The following is a 9,253-nucleotide window of genomic DNA, read 5'->3' as shown; positions in this document are numbered from 1 at the left end:
TTTTGCAAACCACATCATCAGATTCACTGGAATTTTTTTTCCTGAAGGTGGCTGAGGAATAGTGGATTTTAAAAGGTTGGAGGAAAACAGAATATGGAAGGTATTGACAGTGACAATTACATTATTCACAGGGACCATTCAAGAAGAGTGTAGATGACAACACCAACATTGGTAAGTGAATTAACACATGCGATCAAAACCACCATCCCCACCCTGTATTCAAGCCACAGGTGGTAGAACTGAACCTCTTGGCAAATTGCCACTCTTCTTGAGGTGCCTATACTTGAACAAAGAAGTTCAAAGGGAGACTTCATTGTGAAACTGCCGAATTACAACTGATCGGGAGGTTCACTCAAGTTGAGTGGTTTGAATTGGGGTGTGTATATCTCCCACGACACATGTTCATTATCAATGTTAGGGCGTTTGTGTATTCAATGCCAGCATGTTCTTTCTGTGCAAATGGTCACTCTTAATAATGACATTGTTCGTACTCCCTGTATTCCATTTCCCCCTAATCTTGTGGTATTTATAGCTGCGACTCAGGAAAACACTTAAAGCAACTGATGAAGAGGACTCTCGCCCGTGAACGCTTTTGCCATAATAAATGTATTAGTCTTTCAGGTGCCAAAAGACTCGCTTGTTTTTCCTTGTTGAAACTGGGCAGATTTCTGTGGTTCATTTTGTGCTTGCACCCCCAAGTTCAACAAGGGAGAATGAAATGTCTCTGTGACCACATTATCTCCTCCACAAACACCAGGAAAAAAGTGGGAACTTCTGCATTATTTCAGTAGGCCTCCTGGCCAATGCTGTGTCCACTAAAGCTTTGGCCTGGGAATAGGGTACTTGTGGGTCCCCAAACATTGCTGGACTACAGCTTCCCTGACCTTTGACCATGCTGGGCATGGCAGATGGGAGCAGAAGTCCAACATCATTGGAGAATTATGACTGTTGATGTTTGTGTTGTGTTGTGTTAGGCTTTGAATAATGTGTTATCTGCACTGATGTACACACTGCCCTGGAATATTGATCAGGGGTAGCATAGAGAGTTTTATGATAATGAATAAATGAACAAATGAACAAATCAAGACATTATCACCCCCACCTCAAGGTGGCATGCATGGTTTGCCCCTAATTCTTTTTATTCCCACAACAAGCTTCATAGGTAGTCAAAGCACTCTAGCCACTGGTCTTATATAATAAATAAGTATCTATCTATGGAAAACAAGGCTGGCCCAAGACATTTTGCTGCCTGAAGCAACAGAGACAATAGTGCCCCTCTCTCCTATTCCACATACAGAACCGTACTGGAATGGCAGTGATGGGTCAACAGGCTCCACTGCACCTGAAAGCAGCAGCCTAGTTTAGGAAGTACGAAGCAAGCCTCTTGGAAACACTGCTACACAAATAGAGAGAAACACACACACACACACACACAGCCTCATTCTGCCCCATGGTAGGTCCTGTTCTCTTCAAAACCTTCAAAGGAAGACAGCTTTAGAATCTGTTCTGGCAGCTTCTTCTATTGCTGAGTTGCTTTCCAAAGAAGTTTGAAAGGTTTCCAAGAAGCTCATGCTTATATCTCCCCTACTGAAGTCATTCCGGGTTTTAAAAAGTGCTTGATTTTGGGCTGGATTGCATATAATGCTTCTTCCCCTTATTCCCGGTGGGCCTGTTAAAACGAAACGCTTCCCTTCCCTCTCTTGTCCTTTTTAAATATCGCAAAGTGTCGACGCGACTCGAGCCATCTTCTTTTGTCTAGACTCAAATGCACAAAGTTGAACGCTAAAACAAAGCAGTCATGCATTTACGTCCTCCACCCCCCCAAAGTCCACCCCCCCCAAAGCTTTATCAGCTGAGCTAATGGAGCAATTCACTGCAGCTCGCAGAGCAAAGAAGAGCCTCAATTGTTCTCTGCTCTAAGAGCTAGTGGTGATGTAAAGTCAACATCCAGGGGTTACTTTCTGGAATTGTGCGTGGCTGTAGATCCATGAAGGGGGAAACGGTTGTCTTAAAGCAAGGCAAGCAATTAGGATGAAATGGTTCCACACCTGGGGGAACGATGCCCAAAATTAACCCTCAGAATGCAAAAGGTAAAACTGCTATTAAAAAAAATATATGTGTGTCTCATATTCAACATATGTTGTTGCTAACAGTATTGTGAAACCTTTGGTTCAGTTCGTTAGTAATCTGTTTACTAAGCTGTAGCACGGTGTGATCTCACGCCTGGGTTGCATTTCCTTATCTAGATGCCTGTGAAACTTTTATTTGTGGTTGCTTCATCAAGAGGCTGTGTTTCTCCAGGAATCGTGCGCTCCAAGTTTCTTCAGCCTAACACACGGGATTGTGTTATTTATTCCTTATTTCTTTATTGCATTTCTAGCCCATCTTTTTCTCCATGGAGCTCAAGGTGGTTCAGACTTGGTTCTCCCTCACCTTCCTTTTCTCTTCATAACAAGCTTTCGAGGTAGGTTGGGCTGAAAGTGAGTGACTTGCCCCAGGCCACCCTCATGGCCAAGTGGGAATTTGAACCCTGGTCTTTCAGGTCCCAGCGTGACACTCTAACCCAGGGGTAGGCACCCTAAGGCCCATGGGCCAGATGTAGCCCAACTGCCTTCTCAATCCGGTCCATGGACGGTCCGGGAATCAGCGTGTTTTTACATGAGTAGAATGCGTCCTTTTATTTAAAATGCATCTCTGGGTAATTTGTGGGGCATAGGAATTCATTCATCCCACCCCCCATATAGTCCGGCCCACCACATGGTCTGAGAGATGGTGGACCGGCCAATGGCTGAAAAAGGTTGCTGACCCCTGCTCTAACCACTGTGCCACACTGGTCTTGCAAGCAAGTGCTCGCATATTATTTCTAGTGGCCATATGGACCTGACAGCCACCCGTTGTGGTGATTCCTTGGCTAGAAAATGAAGAGTGCTGTTTGATCAACAAATAGATCCAAAAAAGATCCTCTGGAGTGGACTGTTCATGGCAGCAGTAGTTTACCCCTTGCAGAGCTTCGATTCGCAGCACCCTTAAAAACTCTCCTGCTGGAAAAAAAAGAGAGAAAAGGTAATCTTTGATTATTCCTCCTTTCTGTAGGCTCATGAAAAGTTGGTCCAGAGAGCTGGACCTTTCACTCACGGAAGCGACATTTGTTTTGCTGTTTGGGTACGTCGGACGTATTCTTACACAACGGGTGGCTGTCAGGTCCATATGGCCACTAGAAATAATATGCGAGCACTTGCTTGCAAGACCAGTGTGGCACAGTGGTTAGAGCAGGGGTCAGCAACCTTTTTCAGCCATTGGCCGGTCCACCATCCCTCAGACCATGTGGTGGGCCAGATGGAGCAACAGGATGCGGCTGATGCATCCACATGGAGCAACAGGATGCGGCTGATGCCAACAGGCCTGCTCCTTCCATTGCTCTGTCCTTACTAAATTAGCCATCTACCTATTCAGAACACCTGTTCTCAGTCACTGCATCCCTACAGAGTGTGTACATGCCTGAGAGCTCTCTGATTTCCTAAACTGTATCCAATAAATATGGTGTTCCCACCATTTCCCCTACAGTGGTACCTTGGGTTACGTACTTAATTCGTTCTGGAGGTCCGTTCTTAACCTGAAGCACCACTTTAGCTAATGGGGCCTCCTGCTGCGGCCGCGCCACTGGAGCACAATTTCTGTTCTCATCCTGAAGCAAAGTTCTTAACCCGAGGTACTATTTCTGGGTTAGAAAAGTCTGTAACCTGAAGCCTATGTAACCTGAAGCGTATGTAACCCGAGGTACCACTGTATTTATGAGTCCCTCTGGTTCTTTGAGGTTGAGTTATTACTGGAACATATGAAAATACAAGCGTTAATAATAATAAAATAAGTGAGAGGTGTATGCTTTCAGATCTGGGATCCCCCAAGATTGGGGAATCAATCATCTATTTGTTCCAGCTCTGCAAGTGATTTTTCACTTCCTATGCAGTGATAGCATACATCGACCCTAGCTTGCACCAAGGCTCTTGGATAGCACTCCTAAAGCAGGACATTTTTTCTTGCAGGAAGAAGGGGCAGTCAAAATTCCGTATCCCTAGCTTGCTTTCCGCATCTAGAATGCAGTTTTGTGACCTATTAGTTGATGCTTTGGCTAGGACTGCCCCTGCATACACACTATACATTTAAAACACATGGCTTCCCCTAAAAGAATCCTGGCAACTGTAGTTTACCCCTTGCAGAGCTTCGATTCTCAGCACCCTTAACAAACTACAGTGCCAGGATTCCCTGGGGAGAGTCAAAAGCTTGACATGTGCTTTCAGCGTATGGTGCGCATGTACACAGCCTGGCGCATAGGTGACATCACTCGTTACGTCCTTTAAAGAGGATTGCTATTCATGTATTGTTAGACAACAAGGGGAAAACTTTTATCTTCAATTCATCAGTAAAATCTTTCCGGATTTCAATGGAAAAATAAAATGGATAAGTATTAATTGATACAAATAAGCATCTGTTGAATCAGCTGGGCATTTCATAAATGTGTGACATTAAGTATCGGGAAATCACATCAAGGCCGGCCTTTTCAATTGACCTCTGCTCAATAGTCTTTTGAAAGGTGACATCAAAAACACTAGAATTAAGCTTAGCGTGTATCAGGTTACTTAACAGATACAGAAAGATACCATTGGCTTATCTCTTTAACTACCTCACTTAGAAGAAGAAGAAGAGTTTGGATTTGATATCCCGCTTTATCACTACCCAAAGGAGTCTCAAAGCGGCTAACATTCTCCTTTCCCTTCCTCCCCCACAACAAACACTCTGTGAGGTGAGTGGGGCTGAGAGACTTCACAGAAGTGTGACTGGCCCAAGGTCACCCAGCAGCTGCATGTGGAGGAGCGGAGACGCGAACCCGGTTCCCCAGATAACGAGACTACCGCTCTTAACCACTACACCACACTGGCTCTCCACTTAGCTCTGTTTCATAAACATTTTGGTACACTTAAAGGTTGCATATCTACAGCTGGAATGAATCTTCACAGCAGACTTTGATCTTTCTCGATTTCACGAATCTACATAAAGAGAATTGGAGTACTTGACGACGGAAACGTATACAGCAAACTCTCTTTTAGGCCTAGGCAGACAACCCATTTATATTCAAACACGCTGATTTTTCCTACCAACCCAGACTGAATTTGCACACGGTAAAGTGGTCCTGAGTGCTTCCTAAAAGATGGGGTAGGATGGCATAAGAAATCGAGACCCAGGCACAACGTGGAGGGCTCAGATGATTGCGTTGCCGTGCACAAATTCAGGGCTGTTGCAGAGGAAACAGATACTTGAAACTGCAGAAATTGTCATTAGTCATGATGTGTACTGACTGCACATGGAGCTATTTCAACATGTACAGGAAGCCATGATTGACAGTGGATCCCCACTGCATGTGCAGAAGGTAAAACAAATGCATGGATTTGTGCCACATGTCAGACTACAAACAGAATCTACATAATTCCACACAAGGGAGCAACTCCTGCTTCGGATAAAGCCGCTGTCAGCAGTGGCGTAGCGTGGGTTGTCAGCACCCGGGGCAAGGCAAGTAATTTGTGCCCCCTAACCCGTGGATTTGCGCCCCCTAACCCTAACCCCCAGATGTTGCGCCCGGTGCGGCCGGCCCCCCCTGCGCCCCCCACGCTACGCCACTGGCTGTCAGTTTGAACTGCCGAAACAACTCAGCGCAGAACAAATGTAAAGTCACAAATGGGTTGTCTGAACTGGCCTTTCTTTAAACCACTAGGAGGCTGTGCATCCACGATCAAAACAATCTACTTTTTATAGAATTCCATACTGCCAACATATCTTAGAAAAGATACTTGGTGTGGTTTTTCTGTCCCTGGAGTAAGCCTGATTTTCTTCTGAACTGTGTTTGGAAAGGACAGCAATCCTTGCTACCAATCCGAGCACTAATTCAGGCTTATTCCTCCCGTCTAATGGAAAATAGGTTGCTTACTTTTTGTTAACTGTGAAAGTGTCTTGTTCGTTTACATGTACACTCGCTTCCCCTTTAAACAAACCGAATAAGCTACTTAACGTAGGGCCAGAAGAACCATTGGTCCTCCCAGCTCAGAATTCTAGGGATTGAACCTGGCACTTTCTGCATGATTTTTAAAGTGTGTGTGTGTGGTGGGATTATTATGGAGAGGGTGGGGGAAATTGGGTTAGTGACATCACTGGTTCCAGCCAGTCCGTGCTGCACAGGGTTAGCTTCATTCTGGTGCGATGCAAAATCATGATGATGTTACGGCACTGAACTAAGCTCCGTGCTTGTGCTTCCACAGGGGGTTCACTGTTCAAATTATAGACATTTGTATGCACTCTTAGTTACCTCTGCAGAGGTTATTTCAATGATTTGGATAGGTGTGGTGCCATAATGCTGTGCTGCTATATGAATCAAGTCAAGTGTGGGCAGAAAGGAGATCAGAATCTACTGGTAGATTTCCAGGTTGCTTGCAGCAGATCGGCAAACATGTTTGTCTCTGACAGTTAAAACCAAGGAACAGCGCCTGAGTTTCCTTTCCCCCTCCTTCCTCCCATCCATTCTTTTTCTTCTTCTCCCTTTTGTGTTGTGTCTTTTAGATTGTGAGCCCGAGGACAAGGACTCTCTTATCACTGACATTTGTAAGCCACTGTGGGAGCTGCTTTTTGGCTGAAGAGTGGGATAACTCTTTAAATAACGCTTTAAATAAACAACCAAGCAAATAACTATATATACATTGGCAATGATGGAATGACTCTCTCCCTTGCCAATAAATAAATGAATTAAACTGCTGAAATGAAGAAAACTTTGTGTAACCTGGAATGGATTTTCATGTGGAAGGATTGTGAACTCAGCTCAGCTCTGCTGCACAAGACACAAATCCCTGTCGTCAGCCTCTGCTCAAAGGCACCATGCTCTTTAACTCTGTATCTTTTACACCTGGCCCCAGCTGGTGGAGCTCAGGGATCTAGTAAAACACAAAGCAGATCCTGCAAGCCTGAAGTCTGCTCCTGAAGTAAGTACAGTGGTACCTAAGGTTACAGACGCTTCAGGTTACATATGCTTCAGGTTGCAGACTCCGCTAACCCAGAAATAGTAGCTTGGGCTAAGAACTTTGCTTCAGGATGAGAACAGAAATTGTGCTCCGGCGGCGCGGTGGCAGCGGGAGGCCCCATTAGCTAAAGTGGTGCTTCAGGTTAAGAACAGTTTCAGGTTAAGAACGGACCTCCGGACTTCCGGGATAGCGCGAACGGGTAATGGCGGACTCCCTCCGAGCTCCGGAGGGAGTCGGCTCCGTTGAGGACGGGTCTTGCCGTGCCGGCGACACGGGGACCCTTAAAACCTCAGGCGCGGATGCCTGAGGACTTGGTGACTCGGTGGGCACCTTAAGCGCCCTCCCCGACCCGCGAAGAGCCTTTTTAAAGGCTGCGGAGTGGACTGGGGAGTGGCGTGGTGCTGAGAGTCCATCGCTACCTCGGCGGAGCGAAGCCGCGAGCCAGGACCGAAGAGCGCTATCTTTTTTCCTGAAATCGGACTGGAAATGTAACCCGTGAGTAGAAGGAAATTTCGGCACTAAAAGATTTTATCTTTGAATTTAAGTACGATCGGGGGGACGTGTTAAAAAGGAAGTCCACACTCCCCCCCCCACTAAAAGACTCAAAGCAAAGAGAGACCACTAGGTCGGAAAAGACGCTGGTGTTCAAATAGATAACTTTCATAAATTGGATTAAGAAGTATTTGCGCTGGAGAGGAAGAGAGAGGAATTTCAGAGGTCTGTTTTTTTTTGGTTGACCCCCCCCCCCCTAGACCCGGGAAGTGCCCTGTGTGTGAGCCCGGGAAAAAGAACAAGGAGTTTGACAGCTGTCAAAAGAGCTGTCAAACGGGAGACTAAAGATTGGAACTGTGTTAATAATATCTTTTTGGATTAAAAGTGATACATTAAAAGTGAACTGATTGGAAACAAGGTGACTGTGAACAACAAAGTAACGGATTGGTGGAAAAGAACTGATGGAAACCCCCCTGGAGGGAACTAAAGACATTGCAATGGCTGCAGAAGGGAAAGTATGGGCGGAGATAGAAAGAATGTTTTGTCTTGTGGGAATCCTACAAGAGCACAGTACTCTCATGAGTGAACAATTGATGACCTTCAATTTTGAATTAAACAACTCTGTTGACGACACAAAGTGGATGGAAAAAAACTCTGCAGCTGCAGAAGAAAAGATAATCTTGGAGCTGGGGGAAAAAGAAGAAGAGAGAGGAGAGGAAATGCAAGAGGAAAAAACCAACCAAGAGCCTGCAACCTTTGGAAACAAGGGAAATAAAGAAGATGACCAGTGGATTACAAATCTGCAGAAGGAGAGAAAGATAAAGGAAGAAGCCCCTGAAATAACTCGAATTTTGGATCATAAAAAAATAGACATTTACGATTGGGACTTCTTCCTTAAGTTGGAGTATGGGAGACTGATTGATCCTGGCCAGAAATTGCTCCTGGTTGATTCGGAAAGAGGGGAGGGGTGGATGGCAGAACCCCCTCGAGAAGAGAAGGCCAACAAAATGGACTGCCAACAAAATTGGTGGAGAGAGACCAACTGGGGCTTAAGGGCCTCGGATGTGAGAAATCCGGGCTAAAATGGTTTTTTTTTCTTTAAGGACATCGGTTTGGGAAGGGACGGATACCGGGGAAGGGGGGAGGGGAGAGTAGAGTAGTGATAATCTGAGATTTAGAATGGGAATATAGGATTTTTGGCTTAACATTTCAAGGAGGGAATTTATGGGAGAGAATTTAGGCCGACTCTAGAGAAAGTACTTAATGTTTAAAGTTAAATAAGTAAAATTGGGCCAAGAAAAAGTAATAAACTTTAAGAAAAGACAAGAATAATATTTAAGAGACGGGAGAAAATAATTTGCTGAGACAATTAAGGAAATTGGAAGGTGGAAAGGGGGGTGTGGGGAAGTCAAGGCAAGAAGGGAATGAAAGTAAGCTTATGAAATTATACGTGTTTTGTTGTGTTTTTATGTTTGTATGTCTATTAAAATGTGAAAACCCAATAAAAATTTTATAAAAAAAAAAAAGAACGGACCTCCGGGACGAATTAAGTACGTAACCAGAGGTACCACTGTATAGTCATACCTCGGATTGAAGTAGCTTCAGATTGAGTGTTTTCAGGTTACGCTACATGGCAACCCGGAAGTACTGGAACACGTTACTTCTGGGTTTTGCCGCTCACACATGCGCAGATACTCAAA

Source organism: Podarcis liolepis (assembly GCF_965112155.1).
Source record: "Podarcis liolepis genome assembly, chromosome: 1".
NCBI lineage: Eukaryota > Metazoa > Chordata > Lepidosauria > Squamata > Lacertidae > Podarcis > Podarcis liolepis.
Note: the sequence above shows the minus strand (reverse complement) of the source record.